The 21,848-nt window shown below is 40.1% G+C and overlaps 1 protein-coding gene and 1 long non-coding RNA gene across 8 annotated transcripts in view; one reads left to right on the top strand and one right to left on the bottom strand.

Annotated features, from left to right (window-relative positions):
* Nucleotides 1-3,330: 3,330 nt before the first annotated feature.
* LOC132213300 (uncharacterized) lies at nucleotides 3,331-8,615 on the bottom strand. Its single transcript, XR_009447944.1, has 2 exons — nucleotides 8,484-8,615; nucleotides 3,331-8,044 (listed from the first exon to the last, which is right to left on the bottom strand). It is a non-coding gene; the product is annotated as an uncharacterized LOC132213300 (long non-coding RNA).
* AFTPH (aftiphilin) overlaps nucleotides 8,587-21,848 on the top strand; it is a 73,828-nt gene continuing 60,566 nt past the window's right edge. For 2 of the 7 annotated variants that reach the window (XR_009447943.1, XM_059659647.1), the window contains exon 1: nucleotides 8,591-8,817. The gene's annotated coding sequence lies outside the window, so the exon portion shown is untranslated. Of the gene's footprint in view, nucleotides 8,818-9,436; nucleotides 9,490-21,848 lie in introns of all 7 variants that reach the window. The other 5 variants (XM_059659648.1, XM_059659650.1, XM_059659651.1 and 2 more) reach the window with 5 other exon arrangements.

The following is a 21,848-nucleotide window of genomic DNA, read 5'->3' as shown; positions in this document are numbered from 1 at the left end:
TATTAGAGGGTTTAAACTGATTACAATTGATTCGGAGGTTGCAGTCCGTGCTTGTTTTCTCCTTTCTACATCTTTAAAACCCTTTACAAGGTCACTGTTTACTCGAGCTGCTCCAGAATCGGAAACGTGCGTCTGACGATGATTGCCTAGGGAATGCAGGAGTTTGGAAATAAGTGTAAGGGAGAGACAGACCTCATCTGTACAGTCGGGTAGTTTTCAGTAGTCTCTTCTTTCACTTTGCATTATTCAAAAGAGCAGAAGAGTAGAAAGAATAATACAACCAGATGACAAGTATCAACCACCTACATTTGGTTCAATAATTGCTAGACTTTGCCATATTTGCTTTATCCCTATGTATATGGGGGGGGGGGTGTTGAACCATTTTAAAATAAATTACACACATCATGACACTTTAGTCACCTCTAAACAGTAAGGATGTTCTCACACATGTTAATAATTTCATTATTATACCTTAAAACTGTAATAGTCATTTCTCAAGAGCATTTAATGCCAGTCTATATTCAGATTTCCTCAAATGTCTTTTATAACTGGTTTATTCAAATAAGGATCCTATAAAGAACCACACATGGCATTTGGTTGTTATTTCTCTTAAGCCTCTTTTAATCTAGAATATCCCTTTTGAAAGTGTTTTGTTTAGTAGAATAATCTAAATACGGGATTGGTATGACTGTTTCTTTGTAATCCTGTTTAACTTGTTCCTCCAGTATTTCCTGTCACCTGGAAGGTAGATTTAGAGGCTAATTTAGATTCAGGTTAACTATATTTGGCACGAACACTGTGTACTTCTGCCTTCTCTGTCCTGCTGTGATCTGCCTGTTTCATCTGTGGTCTCTGTACTTCACGTTATATCCCATCAGGAAGCTCACTGTGTCCAGTTGCCTGTGTCTTTCAGTCTGGGAAGTGGGGAGCAAGAATAATGTACACCAGGTTGGATGAGGCAAAATATTCTAAGACAGGGTCACAGCAGGACTACAGGTGTGGAGAGAAGCGAGAGCCAGCTCCCAGGGATGCTGCGTGCTTCTGGGTCCTTATCTTTGGGCTGACTGGCTCACCTAAAAGGAGCGATTCTCATCTTGATAGTATTAACAGAGGCAAAGATCCTGGCTGGGGTCTGAGGATTTGTCCTCCTGCGCCTTGTAGAATAGGAAGGCCCCAGCAGAGTCCTCGCACAAGTCTCTCATGCCCTGTTCTGGGAGAAGTCTGGTCTGATTTCCTAAAAGGAAAAGCAGTACAGCAATGTTTACTTCATGGGATCCACAGAGCAATAAGAATTAAGGGCCTGGTGCACTTAATATGGGCCCAGAGGCTAGTACACTGGAATTATTGTCTCTGTCAGCTCTAACACGCCAGCAGAGGTCCCAAATGGCAGTGGGGAGTTCTCTGGAAAGCAGGGGTGGCAATTTGGTTCCTGGATTGACTTTAAGTGTTTGGGAGCAGTGGCAGACACTTGAAGGACGCAGGAGTAGTGGCCCCAGTGGACAGAATTACCTGAGACACTACAGAAGCAACTGGCAGTTGCGGGTTTCTCAACCTCAGCACTACTGATGTCTTGGGCTGAGGGATTGTTTCGTGTGGAGGTCACCCCCTGCATTGTAGGAGGCATAGTGGCTTCTCTGGCCTCTACCTCCTCAATGCCAGTTACACCCCCACCCAAGCTGTGACATCCAAAAGTTCCTCCAGACATTATCAAATAGCCTGGGGTAGGAGAGTGGTGGGAGAGGGAAAATCAACGCTGGTTTTGAATTACTGATCTGGGGGGACAGGTCAGTTGAGTGGCAGTAGGATTTTCCATCAAAGAACCAACACCAGGCTCTGGGTTGGAATCTCTTACACACAGTAGTTCATCTCATCTGGATGGCAGCTCTGAGACAAGGGCTCTGTCTTGATTTTTACAGCTGAGGAAAGTTCTGCACAAGGGTCTGTGATGTTGCTAAGGTCCTGACCTGGGTATACCCCACTGTAAATGGAATTCTCTCTGCATGAACCAAGCTGCTTCTCTTTGTGACAACAGGAACAGTCGCCGGGATGCCAGCATCCCAAGCCGGGTTGCAAGCACTGAGCTTCAATGCAGGTCAGGAGTGTGATGGGGCAGACTTGAAGGAGCATTGGCTGGGGGCAGGGAGCATCTACTGGCTTAGCAGCATTGCGCTGGTAAGAGTTTTCAGGGGTAGAGGGAGGTTTCCACTGATGGTTTTCATGGGGCTGCTGCTACCTGATCTGACCAGTGAGGTGAAGAAAGGATAGCCATGAGGGTCACAGCAACATGGCTTTGGAGTGGGGGATCATGCAACATATTAAAGACATGGAGGAAAAAACATGGTAGGACCCTGAGAAATAACAATGAGAAGATTGGACTCAAGTTCTTCCAGTAATGTAGAAGACCCTAGAGATAATTCAGGAGTTACAGCATGAGAACACTACTTACACTAACCACACTTCACTAAGTAGCATAGAGTTGAGAGATGCTCACTGAACACCCTAGGAAGGAAGGGCAGGAGTGAGGAGGGGCAGGCCTCATGCACTGGGCATGGAGGAGTCTGGAGAAATACCCCTCCAGTAGGACCAATCAGATACACCAGGGCAAACCCATATCTGAAGTGAAGCTTCTCCCAACCATGACAGCAGATCTTCCTCTTCTCTGAACCCCCATTTCTTTGGCAGTCCTGTGCACCTCAGCATGTAATTGTTCTCCATTTTATAGAATCAGAAGTTTCAATGCTGTAGTTGTTTCAAGTATATTAGTCTTGTCTCCCTAACTAGACTGTAAAATCTTTTGTTGATGGGCAAGAACCAAGGCCTATTTCTTTACAGTCCCTCAGCACAATGCTGGCTGCATAATTGTTAATTAATTTTAAAAGACAAATTACAAAAGCAATCAAGAATAGGATAACTATAAAACCATTGAAGAACATGATAAATAGCAAAGCCTCATAAAAGCCAGTAACAATTAAATATTAAAAAAAAATTTTAAGGAAGAGTCCATTGGTTTAAGAAAATGTTATATCTTCAACAAATATTATTTCATCAACCATGTGCCAGGCAATGTTCTTGAAGTTGGGAACATGGAAATGGATACAAGTAAGACAGACAGAAATCTCTGTCCTCATGCAAGTATAATTTGCATGAAACTATCTCTGCCACATTTCTCTGGATCCTACTACCACACAAACTTAAACACAGATGTTAAGTTTTCCACAAAGGTAATACTCTAGTTCAGCATTGTCCGATAGAAATAGAATTTGAACTACTATGTGATGTAAAATATCCTAGTAGCTACATTTTTTTCAAAGTGAAAAGAAACAGAAGAAATTAATTTCAAAATCTTTATTTAATCAAATATATCTAACATATTTTAAAATGTAATCAATATCTTTAAATTATTAAAGTAATTTTTGATCTAGGTCTTCAAAATCCTGTGGCACATCTCAATATAGACTATACAAGTTCTGAATGCTAAACAACCACATGTGGTTAGTAGCTACCATATTGAATAATGAATGTAGCTCTGGTTATTTTTTAAGTAGCACATTTAATTAGCCAATGACTTTCTGTGCTGGTCACTTCAACATGTTAATAAAGCCAACCACAGAGGAGTCAAATTTAGGCATTAGCCTTTCTTCCTCTACATTTAGGAAATGTCTTCAGGGTCCTTACTTTAAATGTTATGTATTAATTTGAATTCCACCAGGAGCCTGTCCTTTAAAACTTTATCTTTGGAAAGCTCTACACTGTCCTGACATTTTGAATATTTGTCCAGAGTGTTCTAGCTATCCAGTAATCCAGAAAGTATCAAAACATTAAATTGTAATTTTCATTATTTATGCAATAGACTTGATAAGCAAGTCCTACAAAGACCAGTGGGAATGATTAAGAAACAAAATCTCTGTTGTTTCGCCAAGTATAAAATGAGGAAGTCCCCATCAAACCAGCAACAAAAACATTAGCAACAAAAAAGTTTACTTGTATTGTTGTTATAAAATAAGCTTCTTTTTATACTGTTATTCCATGTGATTAGCACAATTTATACCTAGCATGAATGTTTATCTTCAGCACATCTTATATTATGGTCATAGCCAGCTGAGTATATAGAAAACAAGTTTATTTGGGTCCCAAATAGTTTTGGTTTCTTATGTGCTTTGGTGAAAAAGAGAAGATTGTATCAAACAAGAAGTAATGTGGAGTAAAAATGGGATTTACTCTGTGTTAGGAACATGAAATCTGGTTTCTAGTTCTCAAGAATCCAACTGGATGACTGAGGACATCATTGTCATTTAACCTCTTAGGACATTATGAATCTCACCTGTAAAACTGGGGGGCCCAGCTGGCGTGGCTCGGTGGTTGAACATCGACCTATGAACCAGGAGGTCACGGTTTGATTTCTGGTCAGGGCACATGCCAGGGTTGCAGGCTCGATCCCCAGTGTGGGTCCTGCAGGAGGCAGCCAGTCAATGATTCTTTCTCATCATTGATGTTTCTTTCTCCTTCTCCCTTCCTCTCTGAAATCAATAAAAATATGTATATTTTTAAACTGGGAGTAGAGACTACTTTTGGACTACATGATTTCCCATGCTGCTAAACTTTTTACAGCAAATTTTTCAATGGCTTCAATTCTGTATACATGGTACTTTAGATTATAGTGAAAGCTTGTTCCATTTATTAACCTTACTCATTGTGAGAAGAAAAAAACTCCATTAGAAAATAATTCAAACATAAAGAAAATGGAAAAGGTGTATTCAATGACAAAACGAGGCAAATTTTCTTTTACCCATGAAGAAACTGAGGGACCATAATATTCCTCGTCTGTAGAGTGAGAAGGCCAGGTGGTATAGGAGGGAGGGGCTATGAATCAAGAGGTCACAGTTCTAGTCCTAATTCCATCTCTAACATTTTGATCTTGTACAAATCTCAAAATATGTGGCCACATATTCTGCAAAATGGCATTAATTGGCTCCATAGGGATCTGTGTGAAAATCAGAAGATATAAAATACGTAAAGGCACTTTGAAATATTCTGCAAATCTAATATATTAGCATTAGCATAATCAAGAACTATCTCTAGGACCCTGTTCACAATTCATAGTTTTAAACTAACTGGTTCTGGAAAAGTTATTTTTTTAACCATGAAAAAAAATGAATATAGAACATGGCACATAATTATATAACAAACATCCATGTACCTTCCACCTATAATTAAATGTAAATGGTTTAATCAAAACATCAAGTTTTACACCTTAAATGTATGTAATTATTTGCCAAATATATCTTAATAAAGCTGGAAAAAATATAAATGGTTTGTCACATTTACATCAGATCTTTTAAAGATATAAAACATTGCAATTACAAATAAGTCTTCTTTAATACTTTTTGAGCCATTTCATACTAGTCCATAATGAATTTGTGTATATCATGCCCATCCATATTTTTATATTTTACTATAAAAAGCATATCGATAAGTAATAAAGTATTGACTTAGTTTTAAAGTAACATTCATTGCAAAATTCATATGTATTCCGAAAATTCACTTTTGTTTTTATAATCTAATCCGATTGATACCTATAGCTCTAGTTTAAGTGTGCTGAATAGTAATGCATCTATGGATATATCACTATTTATCCACTAAAAAGTGTTTACTGGGTTATAAAGTAAAGTCATAGGAAAATATTTAAATATGGAAAGGACCTTAGAGATCTTCTGGTACAGAGTTTCTTAAGCTGGCACTTATAGACTCTCTTCCATTAATGAGATTTAGGTTTAGGAAATTTGAGCATCTGGGGGATGAGCATTTTCTGCAGAAAGGGACAAATCTTTGACCATATTCTCAAAGAGATAATGTGCTAAACACAGTAGTTACTCGTCCTAGTAGAGTTGAGAATCTGTGTCTAGTTCTTCTCTCATTTGACATATATGAGGTCTAGAGAGGTTAAGTAATTCATACAAAGTCAGTGTAAATTACTTTTCCAGAACCACACATTGCTGGGGTTTTGTGCTTGCTTGTTTGTTGATATCTTATACAATATAAGTTTAAGTTTCTTTTAACTTTTAGTCTATAAAATACAATCTTATCTTTTTATTTCTTTTAATTATTATCCACTGCTGGTGAGGAGGTAAAATTGATACATTCCTATATCACTGGTGACATTGTAAACTGGAAGTCTTTTAAGAAATAATCTGAGATGATGAAGTACCAGTAAAATATAGCCTTTTGGCTCAACCATTTTCATATTGAGAAGAAATCCCTAAAATCAGACAAAGCCATATGCAAAGAAATGTTCATCAAAATATTATTTATAATAGTGGGAAATATCTATGAGTAGGATAATGGATAAATCAGTCTATCTACTCCATTGAATACTATGTAGGAAAGTAAAATTAAGGTTTTATAAAATGTTAAGCAATAGTAGGGCATACTTATACTAATAAGTGAACAAAAGGATACAAAATTAACTTATATGATGACTACAACTTTGTAAAAATTCTGCACAGGAGAAAAACAAACAAAGTAAATACCACAAATGATAACTGGTCATTTATTTTTTCTTTTCTTGATACAAAATCTTAGCTAATGTAGTTATGGTCATAATTTTTAAAGAGTAAATAAAAACATTACTATCATTGGACCCAAATGCAATGAATTTAGTAAGTATGTTTCCCACAGATTCATCATCTTAAAAAACATTCAGAGATAAAGACTTTCCTTTTGTAATACAATTTCACAAGCATTGAAATGCTGTCTTCAGAATTATGGTAGGATTACCAATTACAATTGGTTGATTGCACTCACAAGTTAGCTGGCCAAATAACTACTCTAGTTCCATGTACAACGTTGGCCTCTGATTTCTTAATTGTCCTTAGTGAACAGGATTTGCTTCTGCATTTACCCGAAAAAAAAAAATCATAATCACATGTTATGTATGAAATCAGGAGGATATTTTTTTTTCTTAAAGCAGGGTTTTCTTTTGACTGTTTTGATGTTTAATTATTTCACTTTAAACATTTTCTTGATATAGGTTCAGCTTTAAGATTTTGTCATCTGTTATTATTCTGATATTTCTATTGAGTAGAGCTATCAAATAAAAACAAGCATGTGTTCATCTAAAAGAATTAATTTCCAGTTTCTGCACACACACACATTTTCGTTTCTTTCCGTCTTCGGTAATAAACTTACACTAACATATACATGTATATTCAATCATGCAGGAGAGCTAAAACCAGCAGGGGGCGAAGCACAATAGGAATACATTTGACAAGCCCTATGGATTACTCTCGCTTTCACAAGAACCAGAAATCCAGCCGCACGGCCACGAAGCAATTGGAGGTCCTCCAAGTGAAAAGGAGGTCGTCTACGCGCATCTGACAGCGAAGGAGCTGCGGAGACAAATGCGGGTCTGTTCTGCGCTCCGAGGTAATTCGCCCGGAACATCGCGGAGGCGGGGTGAACCGTGATGAACTGCTTTTGTCCTCATCTTCCACGACGTGGGAAATGCCTCCACTCCGAGGGGTGGACGCTTCCCGGTGGCCGAAGGGGGTGCTTTTCATCCCGTTTCCCTGGGCAGCTATTGAGCTTTGCTGTTTTGCAATATTTTAAATTACTCCGATCGCCGTTGCAGGCGTGGCAAATGCGAGGAGAAGGACCCCCGGCTCATCCCCCCAGATGAGGACAGTCACCCGTGCAGCCTTGCACTCTGGTTTTTATTCACGATAAACGCGCGGGGAAACTCATACACCCGCAGTGACCAACTGCTCAACGCTGATGATAGAAAAAGAGTCTGTGTGACCTGTTAGAGAAATGCAGAAGTTTATTGGATGTCTTTAGTTTCGTCGGATAGTCTCCCGCAGCGTCGGTAAAACAAACAAACAAACAAACAAACGACCACAGTCTCCATCCGTTCACAAAATCCCGTATTTGTGGTGTTGGGTCTCCAAGACGATTTGTCAGTGCGGCGGCGACTTTCCCCTCTTGCTTCCCCTCGTAAGTTTCATGTATAACAATCTCTTCTTTATTTGTTAAACATCAGCCTCCTCTTCTGTCATATTGAATTAAAAAGAGGGAGAGATGAGTGAATGAAAAAGGACAAGCTGATCAGTGCTCCATTGTAGTTTTTTTGGAAGATAGGATTCGGTATTTCAAAACCTTAGTCATTTTATTGGGCGAGCAAGAGACTTAACCCGTCCCGAGCTGAGCGTCAATATGAATCCGCTAAGAAGCACCTGTCCCTCGCCCCGAGCGCTGCCTGGGCGGGCGGCGGAGTGCGGAAGGACGTCGCCGCCTCCCCCCGACCTCGAACGACTCGGTGACTCCCCAGGAAGTCAAGAATAGGGCAACTTGCCCTCACCCAAAATGGCGGCCGGCGCTCTGCGCGACGGCGCCTGCGCGGGGTAGCGTTCTGTGACACTAACTCCCTTGGAGTTTCCCTCCCACACGCCTCCCCAGCACCCACCAGCGCCCGGCCCCGACCTAGCCACCTGCGCCCGGAAGTGACGTATAGCAGCAGCGGTTCCCCCGCTGCATGATGGGAGAGTGTGTGGAGTGGGCGGGGGGTCTCCGCGGAGGAGGAGGTGGAGGCGGCGGCGGCAGCGGCGGCGGCGGAAGAGGGCGGAGGGTAATGGGATGGGGGTTCCGCGGCAGCGCTGAAACTCCGGGTGGGCGTCCATGGCGCTGCTTCGCTGACAGGGCTGTGAGTCGATCGCCTTCCGCTCTCACCAGCTCCGCGTCGGAATCGCCAGTCCTTCCCCGGGGGAGCCCGTTCCTCCCCGGCCCCCTGAGCCATGCCCATCGCGGCCGCCCCGGACGAGCCAGGTAAGCGCCACTGCTCCTCTCCCCCAGCCACGCTTGCGGGGAAGAGGGTGAGAGGACCCAGCCCACCCGCCAGACCCTCGCGGGGCCAGGGGGCACCTGTCTGCCGCGGAGCCCGGGGCTGCGGGGAGGTGCCGGCTCTGCGGGCCTGCGGGCTCCGGGCTCGGGCTCTGCCCTCTTCCGCGGCGGGTGCGGGGAAGCCGGCGGCGGCGCCCGAAGCGTACAGCTTCCTCCTTTGCCACCCTTGGCACCGGCCGGGGCAGCGAGTCGTCGTCACCTCCCCGGCCGCCGCCGGCTCGCCCTGTCCCTGCGCTTCCACCTGCCCACAGCTCCGCGCCGGCCGCTCCCTCCCGGGAGCTGCTGAGAAGTTTGGGGCTTGGCCGGGGCTCCCTGTTTCTCCCTCCTCCTCCCTCGTGACAGGTGTAAACACTGCCTGCTTCGCCCAGGCCGGAGGCTGGCGGCGACCGGAGGGTGCTGCTCCCAGGGGTCTCCGAAGCAAGCGGATTTCGAGTTCTCCTGCGGGCGGAGGAGACGGCCCCAAAGCCCGTGCATCCCTTCCCGCGAGGACCTTTTCTGCTCCCTTCTTGCGCTCCTCGAGAAATAAACTGCGTCTCTTCCCCAGATTGCGTTCGAGAAGTTGGACCATTATTATTCTTTAAGCGCCCAGCTGGGCAGGTGCTCATGTCTTGTCTGGGCCGAGGACAGAGGCTATAGGGTGAACGGTGGTGGGGCCCCTTCTCCACTAGGAAAGTACTGAGCCTGGCTAGGTTTTTCTCTTGTTGGTTAATGCAAGTTATAGCTTGGTTTCCCACTAAATTTTCTACTGGGGCCAGCGAAGGATGAACTCGTACATGTGAATATTTTACCGGGGATAAATGAGACAAAAGCAAAGGTTCCATTTCAGCGTTCTCGCTTTAGGAGAAGAAAAGTAGAACTTGAATCTTCCCTTTCACTGGCTACGTTCGTACTCCCCAGTTTGGGGGATTTTTTTGGGGGGGGGGTCGTGGGGGGAGACAGTTTAATCCTTTATGTTACATTTAAATTGTTGCTTTCAGTTAACCTTTTAGACACAGATATTTGCCAAACTCTAGGTGAAACAAATGTTTCAACACTGTTGTGTTGATAAAATTTATGCAGTTGACATTTATGCCCTTTGCCGGCTTAAATGTTCGTTTTCCTGGTAATTTTTAACTCTTCCCAGAAGTATAGGGTGGGGCAAGTTGTTCGTATGGAAAGTAATACAATAGTTAATAAATAATACAAGAGTAAACTGTTTTGCGTACATGAATTTATTTAATCCTCACAACAACTCTGTAAGCTAGTAGGTGGCATTATCCCCATTTTCTACAGAGCAGACTGAGGCAGAGAGATGGCACTAACTTGCTTAAAGTCAAACAGCTGTTAAGCCAGGATATAATATACCATATATATTGTTTTAACATATGCAAAAATATACAATATTTTTGGGGGGAATCATGAAATATGTAACAAAAGTATAAAAATATACCTGGTAATGATAAATGGCAAATCAGAATTAAAAGTTACCTCTGGAGAATTAGAGAGGGATAAAGGATCTAGGAAGGGCCCAAGGGTTTTCAACCATAAATTTACTGTCTTTAAATCTGAAGCTGATTTGGTAAAAGATTAAGTTTCAGCACAACTAGGTGGTGGGTACTTGTTCATTCATTATACACACCCCCTAAACTTTGTTGTATGCTAGAAATCATAATGAAATTAAAAGTTCAGTTGTTTCGTTTAAACTATATAAAGCAGTGGTTCTCAACCTGTGGGTCGCGACCATGGGAAAACACATATAGCATATCAGATATTTACATTACGATTCATAACAATAGCAAAATTACAGTTATGAAGTACCAACAAAAATAATTTTATGGTTGGGGGTCACCACAACATGAGGAACTGTATTAAAGGGTCTCGGCATTAGGAAGTTTGAGAACCCCTGATATAAAGTATCACTCTGTCTTTCAGCATAGTATACTTTAAAAGAGGATAGGGAAGGAATTGGTGTCATTTTGTGTTGACTTCCTTTTAAAATTCAAGGAGCCTCTAACTGAAAAGTAATCGGATTAAGAAATGTTGCCCTCTCCAGATACCTCTGCAGCAGCTTCTCTTGCCTGGGCTCTCCTCTGATTGCTGCCACTGATCTCAGTAGCTCTGTATCACACTCCTCATTTCCATTTCTGGCCTTACCCTAGGGTAGGGGCTCATAGGTCCGGATTAGACCTATCCCCTGAAAAAGGGAAAAGGTCTGAAACTATACAATAATGGGAAGAGGGGGAGTCATTGCTTATTAGTTTGGGAGGAGTGAAAAGAGAAGGAAAATAGATTTAAGACTCTGTCCTATCATTCCTCAGTCACTACCACCCCATTCTGAATAACTTAAGTAAACCTTGCAAAGATAAATTGCTAATAAATTAAAGGTTGTCTGTATGCTCAAAGCTTAATCTACAAGCAGTATTTTGGTGAATAGTTCCCAGAGGAAAATCAAGTAGTAAATTAGAATAAATTCACGTAGGTTCTATTTATATAGATATTTACATAAATATTTATAGTGTGCTGCAAATCATTTCAACTAAGTATCTGCTAACACCATGGTATTCTTTTCTTGCCATTCATACAGCAAGTACTTAACTGAGCACTTGCTGTATGTCAGGCTTTGTTTTCCCTGGGGATATGAAATGAACAATCCAGGGGAAAAATTAGCTGTCATGGGGCTTCATATTCTTATATATGTGTGCACACACGTTTGTATATGTGGATAGACAAATGAAATATACAGATGGCAGATGATGTTAAGTATTATGGAGAAAAATAGTCAGTTTAGGGAGATAAACAAGTACAAACTTTTTTACTTTGAATTGGGGTGAGAGGTTGGTGGTACTTGCAGTTTTATATAGGATTGAGTTAGAAAAGGCTCAAGACCTGTCTGAAGAAGGAGAAGAGAATAAGGAGGGGAGAGGTAAAAGTATGCCTGGGATATTCAAGAAATTACAAGCAGAGAGTAGTAGCTGTTGATCAGCAAGTTAGAGGGTGAGAGGGCAATGTTGTAGGGACTTTGTAGACAATCCAGCGACTTGGGCTTCTTACTCTGTGAGATAGGAAACCATTGCAGGGTTTTTGAGTAGAGAGCTCAAAATGACCTGTTTGGCAAGAGTGAAAGCAGGAAGATTCCGTTAGGAGGTGGTTACAGTGATGTAGCCAGGAGATGGTAGTGGCCTGAACCAAGATGGTGGTGGCAACAGAGGTGATGAAAAGTGGTAGAACAGTTTCTTGAATTGGAATCTTTAATAATTTACCCATTACTAAACAAAAAACTTACAGAGGTGCTACCTTCTAAAATTCAAGGTCGTCAGCATAACTGCCTTATTCCGTCTATCCTGCTTTCTAACCAGACTCTACTGTGTGATTTCCTACTCCTTGACAGTTGCCGCATGCTTTATCTTTAGCGCCTGCCTTTTCCTCTCTCAATTAAAACCCTTCCCATTTCAAATTCTTTCTCCTTTATAAAGCTTGTTTTTCTCATTTCAGCATTTTTCCCTCTTCCCAGTTAAGTAAGATTTTTTTCTTAGAATCCTTATAGTCACATTTTAGTTCATATGGTGTTTATATTCTGCCTCATTAATTGGCTTTTACTGTTTTCTTGTATTGTCCCCTCTAATTGTGAATTTTTCAAAGGTCATGACTCCTTTTACTCCTCCTTATGGAACCTAGCAGTTTTGTATATAGTAGGTGCTCAGTAAATAGTGGAGGTACAGATTTTTAAATTAAAAAAATAGTCTTTTAGTACAAAAGAATACAGAAGCATTGTATATATGAGGCTTATATTGTATTTAAAGTGGGCAGTGCTGCTCTAGAGCATGACACTGACTTGTTTATGAAGAAGAAATATAATTGTTTTTACTTTTATTTTTTTTCTTTATTGATTAAGGTGTTACATAGGTGTCCTTATCGCCCCATTGTCCTCTACCCCCCCCCCACTCATGCCCTCACCCCCCTGGTGTCTGTGTCCATTGGTTAGGCTTATGCATGCATACAAGTCCTTTGGTTGATCTCTCCTCCTTACCCCCACCTTCCCCTACCTTCCCTCTGAGGTTTGATGGTCTGATCGATGCTTCTCTGTCTCTGGATCTGTTTTTGTTCATCAGTTTATGTTGTTCATTATATTCCACAAATGAGTGAGATCATGTGATACTTACGTTTCTCTGACTGGCTTATTTCACTTAGCATAATGCTCTCCAGTTCCATCCATGCTGTTGCAAATGGTAAGAATTCCTTCTTTTTTACCACAGCATAGTATTCCATTGTGTAGATGTACCACAGCTTTTTAATCCACTCATCTGCTGATGGGCACTTAGGCTGTTTCCAAATCTTAGCTATGGTAAATTATGCTGCTATGAACATAAGGGTACATAAGAAATATAAAATTAACTTAATTATTCTAGAAAGTAGTAAGTAGGTTTTTAAAAAATTGCTTATTTAAGCCTGTCAATATGTTTTTCAGAGTATACACAGTTTGCATAGTCATTTTTCAAGTTATAAGTGTTTGGTTACAAACCATAAGTTACTATAGTTCTTATGCTCTGAAAGAAATACTATGCAGTATATGTAAGAGGACTCGGGGGAAGGTGTTAGAAAACTTACCTGAGGAATCAATTCTTCACCTAAGAATTAAAAGTTGTGCCTGTCTGGAGTGGCTCAGTTGGTTGAGTGTAGTTCTGTGCACCAAAAGGTTTCTGGTTCGTTTCCTGGTCAGGGCACACATCTGGGTTGTGGGTTTGATTTCCCTTTGGGACATGTATAGAAGGCAACTGGTCAATGTTTCTCTCTCACATTGATGTTTCTCTCTCTCTTCCTCTCTCTGAGCAGTCTTCAGGTGAGGATTGAAAAATAATTGAGAAATATGTGGGGATGTTTTAGGCAATGGGAATGTAAGTGCAAAGGCCCTTTGGCATAAAAGAATGTTATTGTCTGCCTTTCAAAAACTGAAAGAAAGCCTAGCTTAAAGAATAGATAACAATGGGGAAAGGGAGGTAAAGTAGTGTGGCTAAAGAAATAGAATTGGGCTTAAGAAAGCCCGATTTTTTTTTTTTTTTTTTTTTTTTAGATATCACAAGTGTTTTACATGATCAGATTGACTTTTTAAAAGATACTTGGATTGGACATCCTATATAATAAAAGGCTAATATGCAAATTGACCAAACAGCAGAACGACTGGTCCTTATGATGCACACTGACCACCAGAGGGCAGATGCTTGTTGCAGAAGCTGACGTCTTGTGGTCAGTGCACTCCCAGAAGGGGAGCACTGCTCAACCAGAAGCCAGGCTCATGGCTGGCTTCTGCAGCAGAGGTGGTGGGAGCCTCTCCCGCCTCCCCAGCAGTGCTAAGGACGTCCCACTGACAGCTTAGGCTGCTCCCCAGGGAAGGAGCCTAAGCCATCAGTTTGACATCCCCTGAGGGCTCCCAGACTGCAAGAGGGTACAGGCCAGGCTAAGGGACTGCCCCTCCTCACTCCCTGAGTGCATGAATCTCATGCACTGGGCCTCTAGTGATTAATAATAGTTCATGAAACTCATTTAGATGATAAGGGCTGCTTAGACCAGAACAAGGGTAGTAAAAAGAGATATTTCAGATTTGAGCGGTTTATGAAATAAAAATCATTCTTTAGAGGTAGTGGAGGGTGGGGTGGTCTTAAGTTTCTGGCTTAGTAAGTGGATGGGTGGTAGGGACACTCTGAGTTAGAGAGTCCTGGAACAGGATCAGATTTGAGGAAGAACTTGAGAACTTGAACTCTGTTATTGTTAAGCTCAGGTCGAAATCTTAAGGAATTCAAGTAGAGAGTTGGCTTGGCTGGACTGAAGCTCAGGTTTGAGGGTTGGGCCGCTATAGGGATCAATCTAGGACTCAGTTAAAGCCTTAGGTAGATAAGATTGTTTGTGTGAGAATTGTGAGAAGATATCCTGGATAAAACCTGGAAGAATTTATACTGCTAATCTGAGTGTGTTTAATACTTATGAGAAAATCTGTAAAACATATACCTCAAACCAAAAAATCATTACAGGGGAATACCAGATTCCTGCGATCACATTAGATTTGGTATTGGAGGCATTAGTAATCAATAAGGAAAAATGGAGACTTAAGAATTTAAAAGGGTCAACCAACACACCCCAATTTGCTTGTGATGTGATGGTGTAGTATACAAAGAGCTTTCAGTTTTATAAACAGTACTTACCAACTAGAACATAGAAGTGGAGAGACCCCATTTACAATGAACAAGGGGGTGGGGGCGGTAAATTACCTAACAATAAATTTAACAACAAATGTAAAAACCCTACATTGCTACAGGTTAAATTTTTGTGTTAAATAAAATTAACAGTTCTGGTAATAATAGAGGAGACCATTCCTAAGTCACACTTTCTTATTCTTGCAGTGCTAACTTTAAATATTTTTCAAAGGAAGACTTATAGGAGGAGGTTCTTTAATATTTGCATATATCTTAATGAGACTACAGTTTTTTGAATGTATGAAATGAATGTTTATGCCTCACCCACTCTTCCTAGTCGGTATTTTTGTTGTTTTATTCTTAGTCATTGCTTATATTTTGTAATATTTTCTGTCTTTCTGTGGTTTAGCATCTCCAATCTTGTTTATTGTATGGATGCAGAAATGTTGACTTGGAATATTTGCTGCAGAGAGACATTCAAAATGTGAAAATTTCTTAAAGCTTTTGTTTTTAGTAGCTATTCATAAAAGCAATGAACCTATCGTCAAGAGATCATTTAACTCTTTTTAATACTGAATGCTCATAATAACATTTTTGTTCCTTTTTTAAATAATTTGTACCAAGAGTTTCAGCTATCAAATTCAAATTTTCTCTTACCTGAAACCCAAATAGAATGTTTGAATATCCACTTTTTACTTGTAGTTAAGTCACCATTTCTTTGCACTCCTTTACATAGTTTATTAGACTATTTCCCCTACATCATAATAAGCCAGCAGATGATGTGTTTCTGTCTCATTAGGTTTCAGAAGTTTACTTGAAGCACAGTGCAAGTGTTATACCTAAAAACAAAAGTACAGATTTTAATCAGGTTACCAGTGACCTTGGTTTCTGGGAGTAGAAAAGTTTCTCATGTTCTTAAAGTGCTTAAAGTTCAATTGCAAGTGAAACTGTGATTAATTTTTTAAATGTGCTGTATTTTTTCCAAGAATTGTATAATATTTAAATTATATACATTATTATATCTGTTTCAAGGATTATTGCAGTAATTTAAATTTGATTCATTAAGGAAATTTCCCATTTCATTTTTAAGAAAAGTATTGAAGATTTAATGTTGTGAACTTTTTGTATTTGAAGTCTTAAGAGTGTTAATTTCTTAGTGATAGTCTCAGGTAAATGTGTATGACAGAACTTTAAGAAATATTTGTACAACCAAATAATTGTAAAGGGGAAATTTTTAAAAGAAAAAGAACTGTTTCATTGATTTACCTTTCTCAGTTCAGCAGTGAAGTTTAGAGACATTATGTCATCCCCAAAGTTATAAAGTCCATAATGCTTTTATCCTCTGGAGCTTAACACAGTGGTTCTCAGCCTTCACTGGCCATCAGAATCATCTTTGAAACACTTTTTTAAATGCAGATATTCAGGTGCATATCTAAAATGCACCTATTCTATTAAAAAAACACCTTAATACAAAACTGAAATTGAGAAGCATTGGTTTATGGTCTAGTAGGGGAAACAAATTTGATTCACTTTGTTAGATGTAATAAAGAAGGAGGCTTTATTTAGACAGTTGACCTCACATAAAGTACCCAGGCCTTAATGTTAAAGCCCTACTCTCTATACTTACTCTTTATGGGACCTTGAACTGATTATATGACCTCACTGAACCTATTCTTTCATCTATAAAATGGATGGTTGGGATTAAATTGTATAATGCATGAATAAGCACTTTGCACAATACCTGTCACATAGTAACTTGATAAATATTGCTGCTCTCACTTCACAGAAAACTTCATGTCTGAATAGGGTTTTTGAAGGCTTAGTCAGTGGGTTCTCTGAACAGATAAGAATAGGAAATTATAAAAAAAAAAAAAAAAAAAAAGGGCAAATGTGACAATTTGGAGATAGCATGGTGCAGTGGAGGACCCAGGGGGTAGTTTTGTCTGGCTGGAGCAAAGAGGTAATATCTTAGCCATACTGGCTAAGATAAGTAGTTTCAAGTAGATTGCCGTAATCTTGGCCAGAAATAATGAGGCCCTTAAATAGAGTATTGGTTAAGAGATGTTAAGGATTTATTCTGTAATTGATTTAATTTTGGGCAGTGGGGTATAAAAGGGGGAGCAGTCAGGGGTAATTTTTTCTGGACTTAAAATTCAGAATATCATATACTAGTAGAAACAAGTAGTTTCGGTGTGTTTTTTGAGTAGAGATTAACTTCAGTTTTGGAATTGGAGAATATGATATGACTTTGGGACATTCAGGTAAAGATATTCAAAAAGGCATTTGGGTAGACAGATCTGGAGTTTGGGCAGCCTACAGATAGATAGAGGTTTGAGCATTACCAGCATATAAAAACAGAAGCTGGATGAAATCTCACAGGGATAAGGATATAGGGAGGCCAAGGCCTGGGGAAGACTAACACTTATGAGGCAGGCAGAAGAAGCAGATCCATTCAAGGAGGAGAAAGAACAGATATAATAGGTAGGAGGAGAATTAAGAAGGAATGCCTCTCAAAAATGCCTTTTCACTTAAAAATGTATTTTTGACACCTTTACCTATTAGTCATGTATAGCTTTATTGCTTTTTAAAATGGCTACCCTTTTTATTTACCCTATTCCTTATTGATAGATAGTTAAGTTGTTTTCAGTTGCTTTTTTAAAAAACAAACAATGCAGGCAATTAACCATTTTGTGGAAATATCTTTTCATACTTGTATGAATGCATCTGTGACACATTCTTGCAGATGAAGTTGCTTAATCAAAAGAATGTGCATTAAGATTTTGATATATTACTAAGTTGTCTGGAGTATGTGAACCAATATATACTTCCACCAATAGTATCTTTATTTTTATCTTTGAAGTGGCTTGCTTCCTAGATTGAGGGTAGTAGAATTTGAAAAATAAGTAGTATTTTTATGTATTATTTTTATGCAGAATTCTATAAAGAAAAAAAGAATACTTTCATTTTATCAAATTATTTGTTTCATTCAACTAATGTAATTAAAGAATGCATTTTGTCTTTGTAAGCATCAGATCAAGAAGGAGTTATTTGTTCTAAAAGAAGCTCTGTTTCCTCCTCTAATGTGCTGGAAGCAATAATTGGATTTAAGGGAAGTGAATCAGAAGGAAAGAGAATGATAGCATTATTGTGAGGTGGATTAAACCTAGAACAAAATTGATGAATGCAAACAGTTCTTGACATACTGACATGACCAATACAAATTCTGTGCTGAGAGTTTTTACAGAAATATTTTGATATTTTTTTCTTGTGGCAAACTTTAAGCAATGGCTTCGAATTAGTCTTAGAAAACTGATCATTGTGGAGTTGATAGCTTAGAAAATACCCAGAGTAGAAATACTGCAGAAGTTTTAAGTGACCAAAATCACACTGCTTACATAATTTTAAGGTAAAAATATGAACAAATGTCACAGCTTTTTTTTTTGCTTGTTTTTTTTTAAATTAAATCTTTATTGTTCAGATTATTACATTTGTTCCTCTTTTTTCCCCCCATAACTCCCCTCCTCCGAGTTCCCGCCCCACCCTCTGCCCTCACTCCCCACTCACTGTCCTCATCCATAGATGCACGATTTTTGTCCAGTCTCTTCCCGCATCTCCCACATCCCTTTCCCCCCCAAGAATAGTCAGTCCATTCCCTTTCTATGTCCCTGATTCTATTATGATCACCAGATTATTTATTCACTTGATTCTTAGATTCACTTGTTGATAGATGCATGTTTGTTGTTCATAATTTGTATCTTTACCTTTTTCTTCTTCTTCCTCTTCTTAAAGGATACCTTTCAGCGTTTCATATAATACTGGTTTGGTGGTGATGAACTCCTTTAGCTTTTCCTTATCTGTGAAGCTCTTTATCTGACCTTCAGTTCTGAATGATAGCTTTGCTGGATAAAGTAATCTTGGTTGTAGGTTCTTGGTATTCATCACTTTGAATATTTCTTGCCATTCCCTTCTGGCATGCAAAGTTTCTGTTGAGAAATCAGCTGACAGTCGTATGGGTATTCCCTTGTAGGTAACTGAGTTTCTTTCTCTTGCTGCTTTTAAGATTCTCTCTTTGTCTTTTGCTCTTGGCATTTTAATTATGATGTGTCTTGGTGTGGTCCTCTTTGGATTCCTTTTGTTTGGAGTTCTCTGCGCTTCCTGGACCTGTAAGTCTATTTCTTTCACCAGGTGGGGGAAGTTTTCTGTCATTATTCCTTCAAATAGGTTTTCAATATCTTGCTCTCTCTCATCTTCTGGCACCCCTATAATTCGGATGTTGGTACACTTGAAGCTGTCCCAGAGGCTCCTTACACTATCTTCGTATTTTCGGATTCTTTTTTCATTTTGCTTTTCTGGTTGGGTGTTTTCTGCTTCTTCGCATTTCAAATCTTTGCCTTGATTCTTGCGCTCCTCTGGTCTGCTGTTGGGAGTCTGTATAGTATTCGTTATTTCAGTCCGTGTATGCTTAATTTCTAGTTGGTTCTTTATCATAACATCGAGGGTCTCAATAGATTTCTTGAGGATCTCACTACATTTATCGGCGGCTTCTAGACAGTTCTTAAGAGACCTTAAAAGTGTGGTTCTGAACTCAATATCCTCCATTGACAGTTTTGTCCTGTTTCTTTGTCTCTGCATTTTTTATGCTTTCTTGGTGCACCCCCTAGTGGTCTTTGTGCGCAGTCTTGTTATAGTTAAGCCTTGATTGTTGACAGCAATACCGGGGGTGACTTGACCTCCAGGCTAACTGGCTATGAGAGTCTGCTGTGTCTGCAGTGGGAGAGCTTCTGTGCTGGATCTCTAGGGCGGTGCTAATCTAGCGTTTGCCTGAGGCTATCCGGCAAATGGCTCTGCGCAGGGCTTGGGCGGGGCGGGTCCCCGGGGATCTACAGGGCGGGCCGGAGGGAGCAGTTATGGCTGCTCTCAGTCCCGTCCCTAGGGGCTTTGCCTCACAGAGTCCCAGCAACCGCTGCAAACCTTGGACAGAAAGCTGCCTTCGAGTTCCGACCAAAGCCAGACAGTCCCGCTTCTCCCATTTGAGTCTGGGTCCCTAGAGACTCTCCCGGATCTGGAGCTCAGAGTCTGAAACTCCCTCCTGATTGAAAACAACAACCGCGCCCTCCGCCTCCAGCCCGCTCCGCGTGCGCTCCACACCTTAGTATTTCACTTCAGCACTGCGCCTCCTCTGAGTCTTGGTATGATATTCTCTTTCCTCCTAGTTGTAGAATTTCCACTCAGCCAGCCTTCCTGTGGTTCTGGATGATGTCCGTTCCGTCTTTTAGTTGTTTTTCGAAGTGGTTGTTCAAGGCAGCAATCTCCAGCGTTAACCTATGCCGCCATCTTGGTTTCTCGCTTGTTTTGTTTTAATTACCTGGCATTGTTTGCAATGCTTGTATTGAAGGGCTCACTGCCATTCCCTAACCTCAGTGATACCAATAGCATTTGGGGGTAAATTGACTTAATTTTAGTCATACTGTAAATTCATCAATGTCCCTTTTGTCAATTTTTTTTTTTTTAACTTTGGGTTGTGACCTATTTCTGGTTTGTAAATTTAGGCTTGTGAAGTCAATTTAGGGGGTCATGGCCAGCTTTTAAGATAAAATGAAATAGAATTAAAAATGTCAAGAGTCCATAGAGAGTAAGGGTAAAAAGCTTGGTGAAACTTTTTAAGTGCATGTATGTATATGTGGGTCATCATGCAAAATGTATTTCTTCTGTGGGTTACAGGGATAAAGTTTGAAAAATTCTGATTTATAAGGCAGGCTAACTCTCAAAAAAATTCTAATCAAAAGTATAATGGCACATTGCAAGTAATAAATGTTACCTGTTTTCCTTTTACCCTTTAGCCTTTCTACCTCACAAGAGAAAGTAAAACTTTAAACCAAGCAATGACACTATTAAAAGGTCAACCAGCTAGAAATCTGCTTGTGATGGGAATTCCTTCCATAGTTTCCATAAAGTTATTGGTGCAGGTAGACCCACTTGTGGCATTAGCTTTATATACTACACCATGAGCACTATTTTGGAATGTGTTTATATCTGATTTTTCAACTATACAAGGCTTTTGTTTTATGATAATTCTCCCCAAGAATGTCATTATATGTTATTATCTGTTGATAATTTATGCCTATTTTTAAGTGTGGTTCATTGTCTGATTTCCTCCTGTTGCCTCACATGTCTCTAGGTCATTTTTTTCTCCTCAGTTGGTGGATGGTCAAGAAACAAAGTAAAACTAATAGTGCTTGGCAAAGACATAGTTTATGAGATAAATCTTCTGTTACATAGGTCATATTTTAAGGCCAAATTTGTAAGTTTTAGATTATCTAAGACGTCTGCTTTCTTCCTCATTAGCCCAGATAATTGAATTTTGACTGCATTTGAATGTAGTTTTATAACTTTTAGTAGAAGTTTTCTTTAAAAGGTGAGCTGCTCTCACCATAGACGTTTATAATAAAGAGTAGCACTGTCTGAGGAAGGGCATCTGCCAAGGGCCTGCCAGGGTGTGCATATTTTAGGTACAGACTAGTGTGGTGTCTTTATTTATTTATTTTTAATATATTTTATTGATTTTTTACAGAGAGGAAGGGAGAGAGATAGAGAGTCAGAAACATCGATGAGAGAGAAACATCGATCAGTTGCCTCCTGCACATCTCCTACTGGGGATATGCCCGCAATCCAGGTATATGCCCTTGACCGGAATCGAACCTGGGACCTCTCAGTCCGCAGGCCGATGCTCTATCCACTGAGCCAAACCGGTTTCGGCTAGTGTGGTGTCTTTAGTTTTGAAAGTCCACAAAG

The sequence above is a fragment of the Myotis daubentonii genome, chromosome 12 (assembly GCF_963259705.1).
Source record: "Myotis daubentonii chromosome 12, mMyoDau2.1, whole genome shotgun sequence".
In the NCBI taxonomy this organism is placed as follows: domain Eukaryota; kingdom Metazoa; phylum Chordata; class Mammalia; order Chiroptera; family Vespertilionidae; genus Myotis; species Myotis daubentonii.
The sequence above is the reverse complement of the archived record's forward strand: the minus strand, read 5'-3'. Positions and strand labels throughout refer to the sequence as shown.